Source organism: Cetorhinus maximus, chromosome 15, assembly GCF_964194155.1.
Source record: "Cetorhinus maximus chromosome 15, sCetMax3.hap1.1, whole genome shotgun sequence".
NCBI lineage: Eukaryota > Metazoa > Chordata > Chondrichthyes > Lamniformes > Cetorhinidae > Cetorhinus > Cetorhinus maximus.
This window is the reverse complement of record NC_135893.1, coordinates 39,125,402-39,150,067: the sequence shown is the minus strand read 5'-3', so window position 1 is coordinate 39,150,067 and position 24,666 is coordinate 39,125,402. Positions and strand designations below refer to the sequence as shown.

At 44.3% G+C, this 24,666-nt stretch overlaps 1 long non-coding RNA gene across 1 annotated transcript in view; it reads right to left on the bottom strand.

The window, feature by feature from the left end:
- LOC144690615 (uncharacterized) overlaps positions 1-24,435 on the bottom strand; it is an 89,722-nt gene extending 65,287 nt beyond the window's left edge. The window contains exon 1 of the long non-coding RNA XR_013578919.1: positions 24,202-24,435. This is a non-coding gene — a long non-coding RNA (uncharacterized LOC144690615). The remainder of the gene's footprint in view (positions 1-24,201) is intronic.
- Positions 24,436-24,666: the final 231 nt, after the last annotated feature.

The window sequence follows — 24,666 nt, the reverse complement described above, 5'->3', positions numbered from 1 at the left end:
CCTATAAAACAGGCAGGAAGAAACTATCAGAGGGAACATTAGAAACACAAGGTTCAAGATTTCTGTTCAGCTATCGCACAACTACTCATGTGACCACTGGTTTAACGCCTTCAGAATTGTTAATGAAGCACCAATTTTGTACAAGATTGAGTTTAGTATTCCCTAATTTATAGGAGAACGTGGAGAGAAACCAGGGAGTCAGAAAGTGAATCATAATGTTCACTGTAAAGGCCGAGAGTTTACTGTTGGAGGGATAGTTTTTGTAACAAATTTTGCAACTGGACCGAGGTGGGTCCCTGGTACAATCGTCTCTGAAACAGGACCTTTAACTTATCAAGTCGAAGTGGGAAACAGGATTGTTAGGGAAACATGTGGATCATCTCAGAAGTTGAGAAACCCTCCAACAACCAGTTAATCCACCTGAAATCGATGTCAAAACTTCGGCCTCTGAGGTGCCAGGTCGACAAAGAATAGACATACCTGATGTCTCTGCTGAAGTAAATAATTCTGAACTGCCATTGTCTAGGGATGTCCCTGATGCTGCAGCTCCTGTGCAAGTCGGTCCAATGGAAGAATCTCCATTTGTAGAGTTGCGACTCTCTACCTGAAACTGAAAACCTCCTCAAAGACTAAATTTATAACGGTATGAACCGTATATAATTGTATATAATATAGGTTAAGATGTTTTTGTAAATAAGAGGGTAAAACAAAATTAAAGGGGAAGGAATTTAGTAATTGTAAGTTAAACCATTTCTTACTGTTATGGGGGTCATGTGACTGTATTGGCGAATCAGCCCTAAGCGCAGGGAATCTTAGGGGGCGGAGCTTTTTAGCCTCGGCCTTGGAACAAGCACGTAGCCTCATCTGGAGTCTGTAAATAAAGTTTAGTGTTTCTTACAAGTCCTGCATTCCAAGTTTATTACAATGTAGTTCCAACACAAGAGATTTGTCCCAGGTGACCAACACTGTGGAAAAAAAAAACAGGCACTTTGACCAAGCTGAAGGAAGGGGTGTGGGGTGGTGTGGGAGGTGCTGGCAAGATTGTTGACTGGGAAGGGGGGGAGGTGGGGTGATTTCCTGGTGAGAATGTTGACTGGGGTGGCGGGGGGAGGTGTGCTTCAGGGGACAAGCATGCACAGCTTCGACAGAGTGAGGAGGACCAAATTGTCTTTGCAACGTTCCACATATAAAATACTTTACTTGCATTCTGCTTCCTGTGCACACTGCTCCCTCAAAGCTCCATGCTGTCCTTCAACACACAAACACGCAACCTCTGCCCAACCCGACTCCCCCCACTGACTCCCCCTCTCCCAAACCCCCTTCTCTCTGCCCACTGAGAAGCCCCTCTTCCAAAACCCCCTCCCCCACTCAATTAACAGAACTTCTCCACAGCTCCCCTAGCCCTGCCAGGCCAACCCGGTCCCTGGGCCTGCCTGACTTCTCCCCTCAGGCTACTTTTGTCCAAGCAATTGTTAACTTTTGTCCTGGATTATTGTTTCTCAAAGCTTTCCCATCACTGAGGGTAAACTGACTGGTCTGTAGTTGCTGGGTTTACCCTAGAACCCTTTTTTGAACAAGGACGCATCAATTGCAATTCTCCTCTGGCGTCACCCTGAGTCTAAGGAGGGATGGAAGATTATGGCCAATACTTCCACAGGTTCCCCTCTTACTTCCCTCACTATCTTCGGGTACGCCTGAACCTGCCCTGGTGACTTATCCACTTTTAAGTACAGGCAGTCTTTCTAATACCTCCCATCAATTTCTAAAACACCCAGTGCCTCAGTCGCTTCCTCTTTCACTGTGAATTTGGCAACATTTTCTCCGTTGGTAAAGATAGATGCAAAGTATTCATTTAATACCTCAGCCATGCCTCTGCTTCCATGCAGAATCCCCTTTGGTCCCTAATTAGCCCCACTCTTCCTTTCACCACCCATTTACTGTTCAAATGCCTGAAGACGACTTTTAGTTTATGTTGGCTGCAATTCACTTTTCAGAATCTGCCTTTGTTTCTCTTATTCCTTTTCTCACTTCCCTTCTAATCTTCCTATATTCAGCCTGCTTTTCACTTGTACTATCAAACTAATATCTGTCATACACACCCTTCTTCTGCTTCAACTTACCCTCTGTCTCCTTTACCATCCAGGCAACTCTGGTTTTGTTTGCCCTACCTTTCCCCTCTGAGGGAATGTACCTCGACTGTACCCGAACTATTGCTTCTTTCAAGGGCAACCCATTGCCCTCTTACAGTTTTGCCAGACAATCTTTCATTTCAATTGGGGAGGAGGTGGCCCAGTGGTGGAAAGAATGAAATGAAAATTGCCTTAGTCCCAGAGGACTGTAGGCTGCTCTCTCATCAGAGATAGACAACTGGTGGTGAGTTTAACCTGAGGGTCACCACACCTCAGGCGGGGGCGGGGGTGAGATTGAGAAGGCTAAACAGGTATGGGAATTGAACCCGTGCTGTTGACGTCTCTCTACATCACTGTCATGATAATGGAGGGCAAAACACCAAATTTCATCAGGAATATTGGACTTTAAAAATAAGACCTTTGTTTTTTAAAAACTCATACAAGCCACTGGCTGGAATGCAGCATGGTGATTCCCTAAGGGATAATGGAACCCCACCCTGTTGTCAGACAAGGTACTTCTAAAGGCATCCAGAAACTAATTGCTCCCTCCAGTAGAGACAATGGGACATAATGGGAGATGAGTATCATCTCATCAAGAAATTCTTTGAGCAATGCTCAGACAGATTTGTGAATTTGTTTCCCATTTGGAATATACAAAGAAGGGGTTAAGAGTGAACTGAAAAGCTGCCCCAGTGTCTGTCTGTTAGTGGGTGTTCTGAGAGAGAGCAAGTGCTGGAAGTTTGACTCAGAAGTAACAGCCACACACAGTGTCCCTGCAAATCACCATTTGGCAGATATCCTGATCTCTCTCCCTCTCACCAAATTCAACTCTACTGAAACCTCAAAACCAAATATTCATCTACCGGAGTCTATTCTACTGTAATCTTGAATCGTAACGGCTGCTATGCTCAATCACCTACTCCCCATGAGTCAAGGACTGTTCCGTATACCTTTTTATAAATATATAGATATGTGTGTATATATATATATATATATATATATATATTCAGTTACTTCAAGTTAAGTTCTTATGTTTAACCTGTATGGACAAAGAACAAAGAACAAAGAAAAGTACAGAACAGGAACAGGCCCTTCGGCCTTCCAAGCCTGCGTCAATCATATTGCCTGTCAAACTAAAACATTTTGCACTTCCGGGGTCCGTATCCCTCTATTTATTTAATTTAATTATTTAATTCTATTTATTTAATGAAGATCATCAGCTCTTTTTGCTGGCACCATGGAGTAGATGAAGATCCCATGGGTGATAGTGAATCGCCAGCCTGTTTTACATCTCCCCTCATCTTTCCAATGAACCCAATGGCAATAAAAATCATGAGGGATGTAAGATGGATTGCCAATTTGCTATAATCAATTTTACATTATTGCAGAAAGTTTAGATCTACTCCGACTGAAGTTTCTTCCAACCTCTGTTCTTACTTGATGCTTTCTAATTTTGTGTCTCAGCCTTCTCAGCAAAGTTGAACTATCAGAAGGTATTATTTTGTTTAATGAGCCTGTATGACCGTATATGCATCTGTTTTATCCTTTCTTGCTTTTAATCCTTTAGTAGTTAATAAACTTACTTTCACCTTTAACTCAAGAAAGTCTGATCAAATTGGCTCCTTCAAAACCAGAACAATTGGGTCTGGAAAAAAGATATTCGCAAAAGGGATCCTTTTTAGATTAAATCTTGTTGCGACCAACAGAAGGTGGGTAGGGTGGGGAGCAGTGCTGAATAAAGACAAGGGAGTCAGTATATTCCTCACCCGGGGCATAACAATTTGGGGGTGTCCCAGCCAGACAGTGACAAATTGAGGGGCCTCGCCTGGATCAACAAATTTGAGGAACCTCACCTGGGGGTGGGTCATAACAATCACAAACCTGCCGTCCAGCCAACTGAGCTAATCGACCCCCGACTCAGTGGTATCAGTGGACTAGTAAGCCAGAGGCCCAGGTTTGAATCCCACCATAGCAGATGGTAGAATTTGAATTCAATAAAAATCTGGAATTAAAAGTCCAATGATGACCATGAAACCATTGTCATCAAAGCCCATCTGGTTCGCTAATGTCCTTTAGGGAAGGAAATCTGCTGTCCTTGCCTGGTCTGGCCTACATATGACTCAAAACATTAACTCTGTTTCTCTCTCCACAGATGCTGCCAGACCTGCTGAGTTTTTCCAGCATTTTCTACTTTTATTCCCCATCCTCAATGATAGGGGAGCCCAGTACAGCAGTGCAAAACACAAGGCTGAAGCAGTCGCAACACTCTTCAGCCAGAAGTGCCGGGTGGATGATACATCTCAGTCTCCTCTGGAGTTCCCCAGCATCACAGATGCCTGACTTCAGCCAATTTAATTCACTCCACGTGATATCAAGAAACAGCTGAAGACACTGACACTGCAAAGGCTATGGGCCCTGACAATATTCCACCAATAGTACTGAAGACTTGTTCTCCAGAACTTGCCACGCCCCTAGCCAAGCTGTTCCAGTACAGCTACAACACTGGCACCTGCCTGGCTATGTGGCAAATTGTCCAGGTATATTCTGTACACAAAATGCAGGACAAATTTAACCCGGTCAATTACCGCCCCATCAGTCTGCTCTTGGTCATCACTAAAGTGATGGAAGGGGTCATCAACAGTTCTATCAAGTGGCACTTGCTTAGCAATAACCTGCTCACTGGCTCTCAGGTTGGGCTCCGGCAGGGCTATTCATCTCCAGACCTCATTGCCGCCTTGGTTCAAACATGGACAAAAGAGCTAAACTCCAGAGGTGAGGTGAGAGTGACTGTTCTTGATATCAAGGCAGGATTTGACCGAGTGTAGCATCAAGGAGCCCTAGCAAAACTGGAGTCAATGGGAATCAGGGGTAAACTCTCCACTGGTTGGAGTCATACCTAGCACAAAGGGAGATGCTTGTGGTTGTTGGAGGTCAATCCTCTCAGTTCCAGGACCTCACTACAGGAGTTCCTCAGGTTAGTGTCCTAGCTCAACCATCTTCAGCTGCTTCATCAATGACCTTCCTTCCATCATAAGGTCAGAAGTAACGATGTTTGCTGATTATTGCACAATGTTCAACACCATTCACAACTCTTCAGATACTGAAGCAGTCCATGTGCAAATGCAGCAAGACCTGGACAATATCCAGGCTTGGGCTGACAAGTAGCAAGTAATATTCATGCCACACAAGTGCCAGTCAATGACCATCTCCAACAAGAAAGAATCTAACTATCACCCCTTGACATTCAATGGTATTACCATCACTGAATCTCCCACTATCAGCATCCTGGGGGTTACTATTGACCAGAAACTGAACTGGACTAGCTATATAAATACTGTGACTACAAGAGCAGGTCAGAGGCTAGGAATCGTGTGGCGTGTAACTCACCTCCTGACTCCCCAAAGCCAGTCCACCATCTACAAGGTACAAGTCAGTGTGATGGAATACTCTCCACTTGTCTGGATGAGTGCAGCTCTCACAACACTCAAGAAGCTCGACACCAACCAGGGCAAAGAAGCCCGCTTGATTGGCTCCCCATCCACAAACATTCATCCCCTCCACCACCAATGCAAAGTGACAGCAGAATGCACCATCTGCAAGATACATTGCAGAAACTCACCAAGCCTCCTTAGACAGCACCTTCCAAATGCATGACCACTACCATCCATAAGGGCTGTCACTGTTACTGGAGACTACGCTGACTATCACTGTTACTGGCAGCTGTGCTGACTGTTGCTGTTACTGGAGGCTATAGCTGACTGTTACTGTTACTGGAGGCTGTGCTGACTGTTACTGTTACTGGAGACTGTAGCTAATTGTTATTGTTATGGAGGCTGTAGCTGATTCTTACTGTTACTGGAGGCCATAGCTGACTGTTACTGTTACTGGAGGCTGTAGCTGATTGTTATTGTTATGGAGGCTGTAGCTGATTCTTACTGTTACTAGAGGCTATAGCTGATTGTTACTGTTACTGGAGGCTGTGTTGACTGTTACTGTTACTGGAAGCTGTACTGACTGTTACTGTTACTGGAGGCTATAGCTGACTGTTACTGTTACTGGAGGCTGTGCTGACTGTTACTGTTACTGGAAGCTGTACTGACTGTTACTGTTACTGGAGGCTATGCTGGCTGTTACTGGAGGCTATACTGGCTGTCACTGTTACTGGAGGCTGTGCTGACTAGTACCAGCTTTGCTAGCTTTATTCAGCCTTTTCATGGAGCTGTCTTTGCAGTAAATGGCAAATCCTGCATTTGCAACGGTGCTGACTCAGAAGCTATAATGACAGTTCCACACAGTTATTGCCAGGGAGTTATGACTATATTAACTACAATAACCACTATTGAAGAAAGCAGGGAGACAGAAAGCAGGAAACTCAAGGCCAGTTAGCCTCTCATCTGCCTTTGGGGAAGTGCTAGAATCCATTATCATAAAGGCAGCAACAGGACATTTAGAAAGTCATAATACAATCAGGCAGAGCCAGTATGGTTTTGTGAAAGGTAACTCATATCTGGTAAATTTATTCGCGTTTGAGGATGCAACCAACTGAGCAGATAAAGGGGAACCAGTAGATGTAGTGTATTTGGATTTCCAAAAGGCATTTGATAATTTGTCACATAAAAGATAACTGCATAAAGTAAGAGCTGATGATGTTGGGGATGATATGCTAGGGCATTCTGGGATGAGGAGAGATTGAGTCGGTTAGGATTATATTCGCTGGAATTCAGAAGGATGAGGGGGGATCTCATAGAAACCTATAAAATTCTAACAGGGCTAGACAGGGTAGATGCAGGAAGGATGTTCCCAATGGTGGGGGAGTCCAGAACCAGGGGTCACAGTCTGAGGATACGAGGTAGACCATTTAGGACTGAGATGAGGAGAAATTTCTTCACCCAGAGAGTGGTGAGCCTGTGGAATTCGCTGCTACAGAAAGCAGTTGAGGCCAAAACATTGTGCGTTTTCAAGAAGGAGTTAGATATAGCTCTTGGGGCGAAAGGGATCAAAGGATATGGGGAGAAAGCGGGAGCGGGCTATTGAGTTGGATGATCAGCCATGATCATAATGAATGGTGCAGCAGGCTCGAAGGGCCGAATGGCCTTCTCCTGTTCCTATTTTCTATGTGTCTATGTTTCTATGCTAGCATGAATAGGGGATTGGATAACTAGTGGGAAACAGACAGTCAAGATAAATGGCCCATTTTCAGGTTGACAAACTATAACTAGTGGAGTGCCGCAGGGATCAGTGCTGGGGCATGAACTATTTACAATCTATATTAATGGCTTGGATGAAGGGACAAATTGTCTTGTAGCCAAATTTGCTGATAATACAAAGATAGGTAGGAAAGCAAGTTGTGAGGAGGATACAACGAATCTGAAAAAGCATATAGGCATGTTAAGTGTGTGGGCAAAATACTGGCAGATGAAGTATAATATGAGAAAATGTGAGGTTGCCCACTTTGGCAGGAAGAATGGAAAAGCAGAATATTGTTTATATGCAGAATGCTGCAGTACAGAGGGATTTGATATCCCTGAACATGAATCACAAAAATTCAGCATGCAGATACAAGAAGTAATTAGGAAGGGAAATTGAATGTTGGCCTTCATTGCAACAGGGATGGAGTATAAAAGTAGAGAAGTCTTGCTACAGCTGTACAGGGCATTGGTGAGACCACACCCAGAGTGTTGTGTGCAGTTTGAATCACCTGAATTAAGGAAGGATCTACTTACATCTAAAGCAGATCAGCGAGGGTTCACTATGCTGATTCCAAATTTTTGCTAGATAAAGGTACAAAAGGGCTTGGAGCCAAGGCAGGTGGATGGAGTTAAGATACATATCAGCCATGATCTCATTGTGCAGTGGAATAAGCTTGAGGTGTGAATGATCCACTTCTGTTCCGATGTTTCTGTAAATTGGGAGAACTGTAAGTGTTTGTTTTACAGGATGATTTAGTCAAATAGTGTTTGTCAAAAGTAGAAAAGAAAGACATTCAGCTATAATAGATTTAGGAGGGATAGAAATGATAGGAAGTGAGGCAGTGTTATAATATTAGGGAATACAAGCTCTCAAGAGGGCGGACGTTGAAAAGAAAGGGCTACTCACAGAAGCAGTGGGTAGAAACAAATCCTCACTATGCCCTCGCTCCCAGCAGAAAACTGGGGCAATGAGGAAAAGTGTCAAAGTTTAAAGTTCAGCACCTGAATGATGCCTGCATTATGGGCATCGGCATATTGGTGTAAACATCTTGTCAGGCTTTGGTGGCCCACCTAAGACAGGTGTTAGGCCTTTTACAAATACAGAGGCCTGTTTGAGGTCCTCCTGGTGAAGTTGGTTAACAGTGGAGCAAATGCCAGCCATGCTTCACTTAGGATTCTTTACAGCCTGTGAAGCCACCAAGTGCTTTTTTTGACTGAATCAGTGAATCCTACACTGGGGCCAACAGGAACAGGATTGCTTTCCCAACATCACAGCGCTTGTGATTGGTTCCCCCACCTGTTGTCACTCCACTCACCTCCCTACAGGGTCTGTCTTGATCTCCTGCCAACAAGACGAACAGCCCAATATTGATTTCTTCAGGAGTAGTGTGGAAAACAGGGACAGCTCACTTTCGAGCTCCCAATCAGGAGAGCTGAGCTGTCAGCACACCACTGGTTACACACCTGGAAATGGACCATAACCAATTTCAGCCCAGACTTTGCTTATTGCATTTATCAGGGTGTACGGGCCTGTAAACCATAGGAGGGAAATAGAAGAGGAAATTTGCAGTCAGGGTTAATTAGTAACAATAAATCTTACAAAATATGTTTACTTAAAAGTCAGGCAAGGAAGCTGGACCAGAGGGCCCAAATGGAAATTAGTGAAAAATAATTTTAAAACCCATTGTACCAACATTAGCAAAGAGGTTCTTAATTTTCAATCTATTTAAAATAAAATAGTTACTGTGGAAAATTCCTCAGCGTTGCTCCCATCCTGTAGCATAACTTCATAGGATGTACAAATGTGCCCTTATAATAGGTGCTCCAAGGAATTTCCCAGCCTAAATCTCTCTGTTAGGATGATAAATTCATGTGCCAGCTCTTTGAAATAGTTGTTCAACTAGTTCCACTCCCCATTCTTTCCCCTGAACCCTGCAAGTGTTTCTCCTTCAAGTATTTATTCAATTCCCTTTTGAAAGTTTTTATTGAATCTGCTTTCAATGCACTTTAAGGCTGTGCACTCTAGGTCCCAACAGCTTATTGTGTAAACAAATTTCTTCACATTTTCCATTTGATTCTTTTGCCCATTGCTTTAAATCTGTATTCTCTAGTTACCAGCCTTTCTGCATCCAGCCTTGGTCCAGTGGTAATGCTCTCACCTCTGAGTCAAAGAGTTATGAATTCAATCTTGAATCCAGTGTCTTCGAGGCTGGCACCTTGAGGGTGTGCTGCATAGTTGGAGATATGTCTTTTGGATAAGATTTTAAACCAAGGAGAGTGTAAAACATTTCAAAATGCTATCCAAGGAAAGGCATGGGAGTTCTCTGCGTATTCTGGTCAGTGTTTATTCCAACATCAATAATACAGATGATTTGCCTTTTTATCTTATTGCTATTTGTAGAATCTTGCTCTGCAAAAAGAAAATTAGCTGTCATGTTTTCTACACTATAACAGGTCACAAAACACTTCACAAAGTACTTCATTCATTGTAAAACAACTCAGGATGTTCCAAGGATGTGAAAGGTGCAGAAACACAAGCTCTTTCTTTCCCACTTTTAAGATAGGAAAAAAAGGGATTTCAAACTAATATTTAACACATTTGTATGGGAGTACTTTATCTGCTCATTCAGTCTTTGCATGCAAAGGCACATAGTTTGTAGTAACCTCTCCACAAGGTTATAGAAGAAATAATATTTGGGATTTTTAAAGTAAATGCCAGAATTGGGGAGTTAATATTCTTCAAGGAGGCAAAGGCATTTTAAGTCATTGACTTTCCTTATGTTTTCATCCCTGCACAAGCCAAAAGGAAGCAAAAACACATGGGTTGCTTTTATAACAGATTCATGTCTTTTACCTGATGTGTATTTTATTTAACAGGAAATGTACCCTGCTTTCCATTGTAACCAGGTTTTATTCACAGAATTAGCATTGAATGGAACAGCCTACCCTGTCTACCAGCTGACAGGAATTTGATTTCCCTCTTCATTCTCTTAGCAACTTGGGTACAAATTAGTGCGCACACCTACAGCTTCAGATTGTCACCCATCAAACACCCACCACAGCATCACATTCCCACTGCCACAGTTACACAGATACACACAGACACACACAGACATACACACAGACACACACACAGATACACACTCACACTCACCCCTGCACCATCAGATTCCCACCATTACACACACACACACACACACAATCACATTCCCACCATCACACACATACACACACACCATCACATTTCCACCATCACACACACACACCATCACATTAGCACTGTCACTCACACACACACACACACACGCGCACATGGACACCTAAACACACATATACACACACCCCTGCACCAAAACATTCCCACCATCATGCACACACAAACACACACACCATCACATTCCCAATGTCACTCTCACACACACACACACACACACACACACATGGACACATAAACATATGTACACACACACCCCTGCACCATCACATTCTCACCATCATGCACACACATACACACCATCACATTCCCACCGTCACATACACAGACCCACACACACACCTACAGTATCACATTCTCACCTTCACACGTACAGATACAGCAGATGGTGAAATTTGAATTCAATAAAAATCTGGAGTTAAAAGGCTTATGATGACCATGAACCCATTGTTGATTGTTGATGATGTCCTTTAGGGAAGGAAATCTGCCGTCCTTACCTGGTCTGACCTACATGTGACTCCAGCCTCATAATAATGTGGTTGATTCTTAAATGCCCTCTGAGCAATTAGGGATGGACAATAAATGCTGGCCTAGCCAGTGGCGCTCACATCCCATGGACAAATTTTAAAAATGCACCTAAGGCGTCACATTTCCATTCATCACATACGATTTGCTGCAAAGCGAGTCAGTAAACAAGCTCGAGTTAAACAACTTCTGACCCAATTTGAATCTGGTCACTCCACAGTTAATGTGTATCATTGTATTTCAAGACACTAAAACTCAACATGTGTTCAGGGTAGGATACAAATATTATCTCTCACTCCTCTCAGTGAGGACTTCCATTAGACAACCACGAAAGGCAAGCAGAGCTGCAATTTAGCAGCTTTGTCAGGAGATTGTAGTCTAGCATTCTTGCTAGATCTGTGAGTGTGTGTCTCAGCTACAAGGCTGTATCAACGAAAAGCTAATAGCGCAGACACAGCTCCAGGGCATGACAGTGGCTCTCTATTTGCGAGTGGAAGGTCTACTATAATTGTCCAGTGTTCATTAATCTGTTACATCTATCAGTCCACAGGGAGAAGGAGGATTGAATAATGGAGCCTGTGCTCAGTGCTGCCTTCTTGATGGCAGTGATCTTATTGAGGAGGAGAGGAAGAGCCCGGTGCTGCCTAGCCCAGCTTTGAGAGGAGGCCCCACCTGAGGTCCATGGTCCAGGGGAACCCCAGAAAGACTCAGAGAATGAGGAGGTTAGACCCATCCAACGGAGGTGACCCACACGACCAAGGGTCTACCGAAGAAGATTTTCCTATCTGAAGGTGAGGGACAGACAATGCCGCACCCGCCTGCGCTTATCAACAGATCTGCTGGATCATATCTGACAGATTCTGTGGGAAGATAACACCCCATGGACTTGGGAGAACCTCTCCTGCCAGTGCCTCAAAGGTCACAATCAAGCTCAATTTTTTTGCCTGTGGATCATTCCAGGGAACCACAGGGGATCAATGTGGTATCTCACAATCCTCAGCACATAAATATATCAAGGAGGTGACAGATGTCCTCTACAGTAAAGCTCATCATTATGCGCAGTTCACACTCGAAGCTAGCCAGGCTGCTAGATTTCTGGGGTTTGCAGCTATCTCAGGCTTCCCTAGGGTACAGGGTACAATCGAATGCACACATGTGTCTATGAGAGCTCCATGGCAACAGCTCCTGAAAGGGTTTCACTCCCTGAACGTTCAACAGGTGTGCGATCATCGGAAGCACATCGTGCATGTTTGTGCCAGGCACCCTGGGAGTTCCCATGACTCATACATCCTGAGTCACTCCCAGGTGCCTCACGTATTCAAAGGGCCTCAGCGATTACAGGGCTGGCTGCTGGGGAGATGGGGTACCTGCTCAAACAATGGCTCACGGCACCAGTGCGTTGTCCTCAGAGTGCCTCAGAGGAGAGATACAACGAGGCGCATAGCTCGACACAACCCATCACCGAGTAGACCATTGACATCCTGAAGATGCGTTTCGGATGCCTGGACCGTTCAGGTGAGGCTCTGCGGTACTCTCCACAGAGGATGTCCCACATCATCATGGTCTGTTGCACGCTTCACAACCTGGCACTTCAAAGGGAGGATCCCCTGCCAAAGGGAAACACGGAGGAGGCTGAGGGCTCCTCGAACAGTGAAAAGCAACAAGGGCAGGAACTTGAATTGGGAGATGAGAATCAGATGCCATCAAAGAAGCACGACGTGGAAGACATGCCTGTGCCACACTGAAAACCACACGGTGCCAGGAGGAGTAAAGTGTAGGTAACAGGACACGATCACTTTCCTTCTGTCCCTTAGTGCCATGCCAGTGCACTGAAATGCCTTTACAACCTGTAACATCGAGTTCAGCATCTGGATTTGCATCTTCAACCCTCATGATTCACCAGGCCCTAATCTTTGGAAAGGTCAGCGGCGAACCCTGTATCCATTCGCTCTAGGAAGGGAAAGTCGACACAACAGCCTGCTGACTGCTACGTCCTGTTGTCTTTGATGACTTTGGTGGGTGTCCTCCTGAGGGCTGAGGCCTACAAGGCCCCAGCCTGTTTTGGGTCTCCTGCTGTGGGCCAGGTGCACGCTCCTTGGCCTGTACTGGAGGTGATGGGGTCACAGGCCGAGAGGATTGGTATTGGCTGGACACTCTCGGAGTCACCTGGATGGATGTCACAGGGTCTCCAGCTGCTGGTCCTCCTCCTCCTTATGGGTACCCGAGGGCCCTGGCTGACTCCCTGAGGAGAAGGGGCTCCTGGAGAGAGGTCAAGGTGCCCCACCACCCCCACTTTCCCCTTCACGTATCCGCTCATGGATCCCACCAATGCCGATAACATTGGAGTGCAGGACTGAATGCAAATCTGGCAGGATCCACTGGACCAATGTCTCCAAAGTGGTCGCCACTCTTCTCATGGAGACCTCAAGGCGCTCACATGTCAGAGCTACAACATCAGAGAGAATGTGGACGGACTCCTCCATCCTTCACTCTAGTCTGTTGACTGCCTCTCGCAACTCTACCTGATTTCCCGCCTCCTGTTGTTGTACCTCCAGCATGTGTGACAAGGCCATTTCCAGAGGCTCATGACCTGACTCGGACTCAGCTGGTGCCTAATCTCCAGCCATCCTCTGAGTGCCAGAGACCTGGGTTGTCACTGCATCAGACAACTGTGGAGATGTGGCTGGGAGGTGTTCTCCAGATTGTGACCCCTAGCCTAATCTAGAACTATGACCCATTAGGATGTGTGTCTCTGCGCTGGAGGAGGGTGCGGGTGAATGCAGTGACAGATCTTTTTTGGATGGCTCCTCATCATCCTCCGCTCAGGCGGGTTGGGGGCCAGGGCTTATGTTGGCTCTGCTGTTCTATCTGGGCCTGCTTCTACCTGTAAGAGAGAGCAGATAGATTCAGTTCATGAACAGACTGAATACAACAATGCATGTCACTCACTGAGAATGGCAGGATGTCATCAATTCATGGAGAGCTCAACTGTACCTGGTTGTTGAGGGAGGCCAATCTTGCCTTCCCCACAGGATTGATCTCTATCCTCCCCTGCCAACTCAACAGCATCCTCTTCGAATTTAGAGAGCTCCAGGATGTCGGTCCTCTCTCCTTTCGTTTGGGATACCACCCTCCAGTTGTGTGCAAACTTGGCCTGGATGGAGACGAATGGAGTGGAAAGTGATGAGAAGAGATGGAGGAGAGGTTGGGAAGCCTGCATGCCTGCTGTGTGTGCTGAGTCCTCCCCAGTAAGGGCTGAGGATGGAGTTTGTGCCGCATGATAGATGAGATGCTGGTGATGTTAAAGTGCCCGTGAGGCCATCAGTGCTGATGTCTCCCTCACTAATATTGTGTGAGATCTCTGAGGAGTGTAACCCTCTAAGTGCATGATGAGAGTGTGAGATTGGAGCGAGCTGAAGGTTGACTTACCCTGGAGGAGTGGACGGGATCATTCATCCTCTTCCTGCACTGGATGGTGTTTCTCAGATGGGTGCCCGACAAGCTGACCCCACTTCCAACCACCTCCCAGGCCAGCGAGGGGAGGCTGGCGGGTCTCCTGGAGCCACACTTGGGTGAAGGACATCCTGGTGTTGGCGGTCTCCACAGATCAGGGCCTCAAGGGAGTCATTACTGAACCTGGGAGCAGCTTTCTTCTTGGACACAGACAATCCGAGGCATTTCCTCTACACAGCTGGGCTGGAGAGAGTGAATGTGTGTGTTCAGGTGGTGTTTAAATATGGCACCCAGACCTTCGGCCCCATTAGGTAATGGCAGGGCAGACGAATCACTGCCCACCCCGCCATGTCATTCGAAGAACTACTTGCCAATGCATAATTAATGAGCTTCTGGATGTGTAGTTGGACCAACACAAAGGTTACACAGTGGAAGCACTACTACAAGGCGAATGCAAGTACAAAGCCATACTACTGGGTAGACAGAGTCTACGGTCAATGCATAATTCGTCCACTATTGTCATGATAGCCAACATAGGCAATCCTAGTGAGCATTGTGGACGGTGCAGCCTCATACATGCAGCCAGAAAATGCCCAGTTTTTAATGCTGTACTCAAGGCACGTGGCACAAGAGGACGTTGGAAATGTCAGTTCAGAAAGCAAAGGCCAAAACAAGTGATTTCACATCAGGAGAAGCCACAACCAAAAGCCAGACAGGTACAGCATTCCAATCAACCAACAGCCTGTACCAAACAGCGTCATGACCAGATCCACAAAATGTCTAACCAAGCTACACAGTCAGAGGATGAAGATCACAAAGTGAGCCAACGTTCAGCATGGTGACCATCAGAGAATGTATTGGCACAGTGGTACCAACAGGAACTTTTGCCACCGTCCAGATTATATGCCCACAGAAGCAGGGTCAGCATAACCTATATGTAAAATTGGATACCTGTGCAAGTGCAAACATCCTTCCATGTTGCACTCTGAAATGTTTGTACCCACAGGAGTAGCAGGTGTTGATTTAACCACTGTCAAACTCACAACGGCTCAGAGATTTATGGGATCCATGACACTCCAACAACTCACTCTGGTCAGCCCAGATATTTTATGTTTGTGGACGCCACAGGTCCAGTGATCCCAGGCCAACCAGCATGTAAGGGCCTGTCCTAGGTCACCATCAATGGCATTGTCAAGACAATGACAAAGACCACAGACCACACGAAGTACAATCAGAAACATTGTGCTTACACTGGGAGAAGACCACCTAACCCTGCAATGCAGATCATCGGCCAACAGGCTACATGAAATTGTGTGAACCGAATACTAATACCCATTCCAAACATGCATACTTCACCACACTGCGGAACCAGTTGCTATTCGGCAGACAAGTATGGACAAATTTCCCAGTCATCACTCATTGATATTCCATGGGGAACATGATGCATTACTAAAAAACAGGGGAAGATGAAAGATGCCCATGGCTGGCATTCCAGTACTGAATTACCCAGCCTGAACATCAGACAGAAAGTTAGAGTACAGCACCCAACTGATGGCACCTAGATTCATGCTAGGGTTGCCAACTGTGATTAAAGGTGTTCCTGGAGGTTTCATCATATGCCTTGCCCCCATATTCCAGCCAACACATCCATCCTTGTGACACACTGCCTTCCTACACCAATTAGAAAGCCAAAAGACTCATTAACCAATTGGATGATGCTTGACTGTCAGCCAAATAGCATTTTTTTCCCATTTCCAATATTTTTATATCTGTTAAAGAGAAATGTTCAAAGAAATGACAAAAAAAATATTCTTTTTCAATGTTCCCAATGATTTTTCTCCAGGGGTGTACACAGCAGTGTCCTGGAGATTGATCTCCAATTCCTGGAGACAACAGGCCAATCCTGGAGGGATGGCGACCCTAACTTCAGCAGAAATTGTTAGCATATGCCCAGAACCAAGACTTACCAAGTATGAACACCAAACGGCATGACAGTGCAATGAAGCAAATGCCAAATCAGAACAATACCATAACCAGAAACACCAAGTCATCTTATTGTGACCAGAACACGGTCCAAGGCTCAACACAAACAAAGCAACCCTAACCAGAATTCTGAAAAAAATACAGCATCCTCCAGCAAAGATCAGCATAACTAAAGCTGTACGCATAAGCAAACTGTCATTGCATTTCAGCTGCTTGTAAATTCATTGCTCTGTGTAAAAGTACATTCAGACATAAATGTTATTTCATTTTACATCATGTAAATAGTTTGATTCTTTAAGGGTGAGCTATTAGTTAGAAAAAATGGTGAATGTTGTAATATGATGTGCATGTACCTTTAAGAGCCATATCTTAATCTACTATAAACTATTATCCACTACAACAGCATATTAGTCCCATGACTTGCTAATCAGTCTGTGAACAGCAATGGTAGAAGTCAGATGCACTCTACTTCGTGAACATGATCGGTAGATAGTCTTGTCTTCAAATAAAGAACCTATATTATTGTTTCACCAATCCTTGTGTACAATTGACTTGTTTATGTCAAAGAAAAGAAGAAAATAACATGGTGGCAATTTGTGGTTTCTGAAGATTTTTGATTTTCAAGTACACCGTTCATCACAAAGTATATATCCAATTCCCTTAGGAAAGTTATGATTGAATCTGCTTCCACTGCCCTTTCAGGCAGCATCTTCCAAGTCATAACAACTCACTTCATTACTAATTTCTCCTTCTTTTGCGAATTATCTTAAATCTGTATCCGCTGGTTACTGACCTTGCTGCCTATGCATTCTATCAAAACTCTTCTTAGCTTTGGACATTTTTTTAGCCTCTTAACCTTCTCTGCTCTAAGGAGAAGAATCCCAGCATCACTGGTCTCACCACATAACTGACGTCCCTCAGCCACAGCACTATTCTCATAAACTCCTCTGCACCCTCTCCAAGACATTGTTAGTTTTTAAATTTCCTTAATTCTTTAAAAAGTATTAACCAATGGATCAGGATAAAGCAGCAGTAAAGATTCCTAAAATTACATAATAGGATTGTAGCCTACAGATACTTTACATGTTCATTCAAAATTCCCCTCTCTCCATTATTTCAGCCGAATTTTGGCATTGATTTTAAGTGGATTACCAGGGAGAAGACGATAGGATAGGCATGTTAAGCACTTGCATAACGGTGTCCATTAGAGTAATTCAAAACCTTGTTTTTGGAAAGCATTTGATAATGTTCCAGGGAATTTAATAATTAAATATCCATTGAACCAAACATAAAGTTATAAATTGGGTTATTAATTGGCTAACTGATAGTAAAATCAATCTAACTGTCAATGGTGCTATTCTAATTGACTGCAAACAGAACAGTCCTGCAGAAATCATTTAATCACTGAATATTTATTAATAAGGCAGGTATTGCAGTGAGGAGATCAAATCTGTAGTTGGAATTTGGGAATAGACTGCTAAGGGGCTTAATTGAAGAATTCAAAAATAAATAGAAAATTCTTGGAATAGACCGGTATGTGTTTGGCAAAAATCAGATGAAAGTGATAAAAACAAAGAAATATTTGACATTAAAGTAGACGATTCAACTCTCTCTGCCTGCACTGAGTTGATCTCCCATGTGTGATGTGTGTGAGTCTTAAAAATGATCAAATGCCATAAATAGGGCAACTGACATGCTACAAGTGGTTTGCTTTAATTCAAATCCACTCAGGAAGCAGGGTCAAGATTTTACGCCCCTCCCACCCGGTAAGAGAGCAGAGTTCTGCCGAACTGAATGGAGATTTAAATGGCTCGCCACATCCACTGAGGGGAGACGCGCCGCTGTGGAGTCGTAACATCCCGGCCCAGCAGTAAATTGCCTCCAGGGTTTGTCATGTCAAACTGCAGGTGTTCGGCTGTTAGAGTAGAAACTTGTGGGGTTGGTTATGAAACCTTACACTGCGTGGCTATGAGGCCATTACCTCAGACAACGGGGGCCGGATTTTGTCATCCCAAATGAGACGAAATGGAGGCAGAATGGCACAAAATGGCCACCGAGTAGAATGGTCGGAAATCCTGCGTTCCGGCGGAATTTAACACCGGCGGGGTTTTACGGGCCTGCCAAAGTCAACAGGCTTCTGAGCGGCTTGCCGCATTTTACCGCCCCAGGCCCACGATGACTGGGTCATAAAATTCTGCCCAATTGTGCAGTGCGGGGAAGGGCACGGCTAGAAACAGGACCCCCGCCTGCTAATGGCCGACTTAACATTATTGTGGGCTCACTAAGAGCTGGCCCCAGCTAGGCTTTGTAATTTTGGTGAAAGCGGCTGGACTTCAGGGGCCTTCAGGGATCACGTTAGCCAGATGGAGCTGGGGACATGTGGCATGGAGGTGGACGCAGTTTGAATCGGGAAGCGAAAATGACCTTTAAAGTTTTAAGGGCTTAGCCCTTTGCAAAGGTCCCATTTAACCATTGTACACATTGAATACTTTGTCCAATTTCAAATATTAAACATGGTGGGGGGAATGGGGAGAGGGCTGGGAAAGGCTACTTGCTTCACTTATGGAAAGGGAATTGGGAAAGCTTTACACATCTGCTGTAACCCAGTTTAATTTTTGTCTTAGTTTTAGTGAACATCATGATGGCAAACTTAAGGGAAAAATGGAATCCAGAAAAAAAAGCTGATGTCATGGAAACTAAGTTGCAATAAAGCACAAGTAAGGCCCCAGACAAAATGGCAGTAATGTGTTCTTCAAGGAACCGGATCTGCATGAAAAATCTTAAATAGGATTCTTTTTCAGATTTACACCAATACTCATTATAATATTTTAAAAGGAAAACTCTTATTCCTTCTGTTATTATTGTTTGAGCAGAATGATAATGTTGCCCTAATGTCAGTGTAGCATGCTGCCTCCTAACCGAAACACACGACAGCTGAGAATTCCACTGATGTATGATAGCAGTTAATTTTATGCTGCTGCTTCTCCGTGCTCTGAGCACACAGCCTATTGTGGAAAGTAGGGAGGTGGTACTGAGAGATAGGGGAGTCGAGATCACACTTGAAGGAGGGTCACTCCCTGTGAAGTGACAAATCAGCGGAAAGGGGGTCACTCACTCTTGGGACTCATCTCAAAAATCAAAATAATAGCATTTGGCATGCCAGTAGGTTGGGGAGTGATTTAAGATGTCTGGATGGTCTAATAACGTGGTGTGTCATTGTTAGTTTCGTATCGGCTGGTGGGGCCAGGGTGCTGAAAGTGTGTCGGATTCTCCGGTCCTGCATGACGGCTGAACAGAGGCGGGCCTTTTAGCCTGCCCGCTCCTGGCCAGCCCGACTTCTGTTCCCACCTTGGTCTGCTGGAGTTGGCGGCAGACCTGCCTCCATGCCAATTAAAGCGCCGAGGACCTTAAAATTATGCTCCCCAGCAGCCTGGTGATGGAGGCAAGATTGCAACAATGAGGTTAGTCTCACCTCCCAATTCCCGCCCCTGACATGAAAATCCGGTCCCTGTTCTGACCTCCTTCCTATTTTCTAATGTAGCTCTAACAGTTAACAGAACAGTCCACATACATAAAAGCAACAATGTTAGCTGTTGGACCCGAAGGTAGTGTTTGAACCAGGCTCAGAGGCAGCAACGCACATTAACGTCATATACAACAGTTGGACAACGTTGGTTGGGTCAATTGAGTACCATTACATCAATTTACATTAGCATTTTAGGAATAAAAATATGATAACTTATTTTAATCCAAGGAAACTGTTGAAATTGCAGCAAAGGTTGTGATTCTGTTATCTCTGATGCAATAGTTCTAGTCCAATGTAACACCCATGACTTCGCTGTCTGAATCTCTGATCATTATATGAATATTACACCATGCTATCAGTCAGAAACTATCCCTGTTCACAATGTCAGCTTTTTTTAGAACTCAGTTTTGACAGTACTTGTTCATCTTTGCTCCACACTAAAATTAACAAGCAGGATTTGCAAATGAACACATTTGGAATGTTTTCTATTAAGCATTCATGCAGAGCTCCCTAAAATGGGTTTGTGTATCTGCTGCCATTTTCCAGTGATTCAATTCATTTAAAACCTGCTTCTTGCCCCACGCAGAGCTAACAGTGCAGCCTGAGAGATGTCTACAGTGTCCCTACATCACTCCTGAGGGTTACAAATCATCATAACAACAAGGGGAAACAAATGTTTTAAAAACATCAGTGAAATATTACTTTTCAGAACATTTTTCAACAATCCTGGCTACCAGAACCAGGCCTTGTTTATTTTACTGTTCATAACATTAGAAGAAAAGATCAATAATATATAAATTCAGGTTAGAAAATGGGGGAGATAATTGATAAACTAATAAAAATGAGAAAGGATAAAAAAACTCTGGTCTGGATGGATTACATCCACCCAGATTAAAAGAAGTTAGGGAGGCATAGCCTAGACATTGTAAAAAAATCATTAGAAAAGAAAACAGCCCCAGAGCACAAATGGACAGTCAACATAATTCATATGTTTAAATATGGACCTGAATTTTTGGGTTGGTGGGCGGGCGCAATCAAGGGGCCCGGGGTTGTTCGGGAAATGGGTTCCTGACCGCAATCAGCCCCTGACTGCGATTTCACGCTGGCTGGCCAATTAACAGGAGAAGCTCAGCACTGCCAGGGTGGGGGCAGGAAGAGGGCAGGCGCTGACGTCAACTTCTGCACGTGCCCACCAACCAAAATATCGCGCAAGCGCAGGATGATGTCAGAACTCTCGCCCAACATCACCTCGCACAATTTCACGCCGGATCAGGTCGGGCACATGCTTGCCTGACCAGCTAAAAAACTCTGCCCACGGAGATAGAGCAAGCCCAGAAAACCATCAACCAGTTAGCTTAACATCAGTCGCAGAGAAGCCAAGAGTGAAAAAGGCCTGTTTAGTCCACAAAGCTTACGTAGACACATTTTTACCTGAGTTAAATGCATATTAATCAGGGTATGCATGATAATAGAATCAGAGTAGAGATCAGACATGAGAATGGGTCATATCTTTAAACCAGATTTTTTTTTTTTGCAACTACTGGTAGAGGCCCTAAGGAAAAACCAGTTCAAAATTTTCAAATCCCAGTAAAAATCAGTAATACTGGCACAGTTCCATTTTAAGGTTTATAAGACCAGTTTGGACTGGTTTTTCTTGTACCGTTCATTTCCAAATTTTACTGTTTTTTTCCTTCTAACCAGCGTGTAATGGGACATGAGCCCCAGAATGTGGCTTTTGTCAGTTTCCTTGAGGAATGCATTTAAGAATCAAAGAAAGATAAAGTATGGAACACAAAAATAATACTTCAATTATGTGCCTACTCAGCACACTTGGCATGCCTCTACAGACTGATACAAACCATTTTAATATGGACTTTAGCTACACAGAAAATCCCCTGATATTTATCAACCTTCTTTGCCAGGGATTGTGCACACACAATGCATCATCTTTCACTGGGAATCTGGTCTGTATAGTCTGCTGAAAAAAAATTCCTTTGATCCGTTATTTCATTAAAGGCTTGTTAATTTCAAACTGCTGCCTTTCAATTCTTCTCTGATACTTATCATTTGAGTCAAATTTGCTGCTTATATCTACACCTGCCCCCATTCCTCTGCATCTTAAACAGCTGGGTCATGTTGGCTTTGAATCCTCTTCGCTCCAGTGTAAACAAGTCTGCTCTGTGAATCTCTGGTTATGAACGCTAGCCTTAAATCCTATAAATGCCTGTCATTGTTATAGGCATCCAGGCTAGAGCCAGTGGACGTTGAGTTGTTAATCTGTTTTTTGTGTTCTTTTTACTGGGTGATAGCTGTGAATGACTTAGGTTTCACTTCGTTAGCGATGGAAAACATTGGTGGCCACACAACAATACTCCTGATGGGTTTAAATTGTACTTATTACCTGCAGATAAAGTAAGATAACAGAATATGTAGACTGTGGCTGAACACAGGATCAGGAGTTGGGTGATACCTCGAGGCTCAGTCAGTCTGACGACACTGAACAGGGTGGCATCACTCTCATTGGCATTGGCAATAAATGTATTAATGTGTTGGCTACTAAGGGCCCTAGTGAAGTTCCACCCTTAAGCAATCCAGCTGGCATGGGGTCTGGCCCATTAGGCGAGATACTGGTGCTGCCCACTGAACTCTACCTGGGATGAGTCACCCCTTTGAAGCCAGAGAGGCAAGGAGACAATTAGAAGAAAACCAAGGGGAGAATATGTTCATCAGAGGGAGAGCTGCAAGGGAATCAAAGAATATAAGGGTAGGCAGGAAAGTAGAGACCACAATCAGATAGCCATGATCTTATCAAATGGCGGAGCAGGTTAGAGGGACCAAATGGGGAGGTGGTGGTATAGTAGTATTGTCACTGGATTAGCATTCCAGAGACCCAGGCTAATGCTCTGGGGGACCAGGTTCAAATCCCACCATGGCAGGTGGTGAAATTTGAATTCAATAAAAATCTGGAATTAAAAGTCTGATGATGTCCATGAAACCATTGTCGATTGTTGTAAAAACCCATCTGGTTCACTAATGCCCTTTAGGGAAGAAAATCTGCTGTCCTTACCTGGACTGGCCTACATGTGACTCCAGACCCACAGCAATGTGGTTGACTCTTAAATGCCCTCTGAACAAGGGAAATGAGGGATGGTTAATAAATTCTGGCCTAGCCAGCAACACCCACATAATGTGAGCGAACACTAAAAAAAAATGCCTACTCCTAATTCAACTTGTTCAGAATATGGAATTCTTTGAACTTGCTTTCTAAGCACTGAAAATAATGAATGAAGCTCCAGAACATTAAACTATTCTGCATGGAACTTTTAATGTTGGTCCCAGAGGCACCAGCATCACCAAACACACTAAGATTCCTCTGAGCAGGTTTCCTGAAGAGTCTCCAACCAGCAAAAGCAAACATCACCGTCACCAGCAGAGTTTACCCATCAACTCAGGTCTGGCTGTGGCTGGCCTGCACCTTAGTCGTTTACAGTTTGTACTCATGGTGTGGGTGACGCTGGAAAGGGTGGCATTTATTACCCAGTTGCCCTGATGAGGTGGTAGTGGGTCTTCTCCCTGCACTGCTGCAGTCCTTGTGATGAAAGTAGCTCTTACAACGGAGTTAGATGGGAAATTCCAAAGATCCAGGTTTCCAGAAGGAAAAGAAAACCAAGCAAGGTCCAGAGGTGAGAGCTGCCACTCCACCACATCTGACACTTGGTCAGGCTGCATCTGAGGAGAGGGGAACAAAGCTAATGGGCGGGATTTTACAGCCCCATCACGGCAGGGGCCGGTCCATAAAATACGGTGAGCCGATCAAAAGTCCATTGACTTCAGCCGAACCACAAAATTCCACCAGTCTAAAATCCCACCCAATGTTTCAGGTTGATGATCTTCCATCAGGAAAGGGAAAAGTTAGGAATGTTAATAGGCTTTAAGCAAGTGAAAAGAGGGAGGCTGGAAAAGGGCAGACGGAAGGTACCATAGATCACGGCATATAAGTTGACCCAGCGTATAAGACACCATTTTTTAAGTACCAACATGCATGTTTAGGTCTACACTCAGCATATAAGTTAACCCCCACTCCCATTTTTCAGCTAATAAATGCATGGTCCAGGTTATACTTACATTAGGAGTCATCCTCAATTTTTCAGCTCAGAAATATATGTTTAGGGTTAAGCTCACCTTATCAGTCAGTGCATGGGTTCAAGCAGGCGATACAGGTTGTGCTCCCAAGAAAATGCACGAGAGTTTAAGACGCGCCCACACATGTTCAAAATGGCAGCTATCTACATCAACACCAGCAGTTCACATTTTATACTTAGCACAAAAATAAACCCCATTTTTGAAAGGATTTTTTGAAGCTTCCAAAGTCAATTTATATATAGTAATCTATGGTATTCCATTGACCGTAGAATCACAGTCCACAGATTATTGCAGCATCTTTGTCTAGACTTGTTTGTATAACCTTTGGTTCTGTTTATCAGTGAATAATAAGCCAGTTCTTTTTTAAAAGGAATCAGCTGCTCGATAGGGCTTAATTCCATTGGGTAAATTTTCCACATGGCTCGGAGCTTTCGCTAGACATAATTATTGGGAATTTGTGTCTTGAGGTGAGTGGATCCCTCAGGAATCTCTGTCCATTAGGAT